The 887-nt window shown below is 47.9% G+C and overlaps 1 protein-coding gene across 2 annotated transcripts in view; it reads right to left on the bottom strand.

Annotated features, from left to right (window-relative positions):
* Positions 1-887, bottom strand: part of SPINT2 (serine peptidase inhibitor, Kunitz type, 2) — a 47,520-nt gene that overhangs the window by 11,612 nt on the left and 35,021 nt on the right. The window lies entirely within an intron of this gene.

Genomic DNA, 887 nt, shown 5'->3' with positions numbered 1-887 from the left:
AAAAAAAAAAAAAAAAAAGAAGGCAAGGCTACTTCCTCATCGGTCTGCTCTGAAACTTGCACTTAGTAAAGTGGGAGAAAGGAAGCTGGGAAGAGGAGGAGTGAGGGTCTGCTGTGAAACCACTGTACGGCCACAGGGCATTCATACGGTGCCTGTTTCTTCTGCTTTTTAAAACATCGCCCAGATTCCACTGTCAAGAACTAATAAAGAGAGGAAAGTATCTACATTCCAGTTAATAAATTGTCTCTAAATAGCAAAATCTGGCTGGGCACAGTGGCTCACACCTGTAATCCCAGCACTTTGGAAGGCCCAGGTGGGAGAATTGTTTGAGGCCAAGAGTTTGAGACCAGCCTAGGTAACACAGGGAGACCCATCTCTACAAAAAATTTCAAAATGAGCAAGGTGTGGTGGCGTGTGCCTGTAGTCCCAACTACTCAGGAGGCTGAGGTGTGAGGATCTGCTTGAGCCCAGGAAGTGGAGGCTGCAGTGAGACCCTGTTTAAATAAAAAGCAGGGGCCAGGCGTGGTGGCTCACGCCTGTAATCCCAGCACTTTGTGGGGCCGAGGTGGGTGGATCACGAGGTCAGGAGATCGAGACCATCCTGGCTAACCGTCTCTATTAAAAACACAAAAAATTAGTTGGGCGTGGTGGTGGGTGCCTGTAGTCCCAACTACTTGGGAGGCTGAGGCAGGAGAATGGTGTGAACCTGGGAGGTGGAGCTTGCAGTGAGCCGAGATTGCACCACTGCACTCCAGCCTGGGCGACAGAGCAAGACTCCATCTCAAAACAGAAAAAAAAAAAAAAAAAAAAAAAAAAAAGCTCTAACTACTACTGTCTTACCTGTAACAGCAGCACATTTCTTGAGGCACTCCTCCTTGCTCATGTAA

This window comes from Colobus angolensis, unplaced genomic scaffold, assembly GCF_000951035.1.
Source record: "Colobus angolensis palliatus isolate OR3802 unplaced genomic scaffold, Cang.pa_1.0 Scaffold34, whole genome shotgun sequence".
NCBI lineage: Eukaryota > Metazoa > Chordata > Mammalia > Primates > Cercopithecidae > Colobus > Colobus angolensis.
The sequence above is the reverse complement of the archived record's forward strand: the minus strand, read 5'-3'. Positions and strand labels throughout refer to the sequence as shown.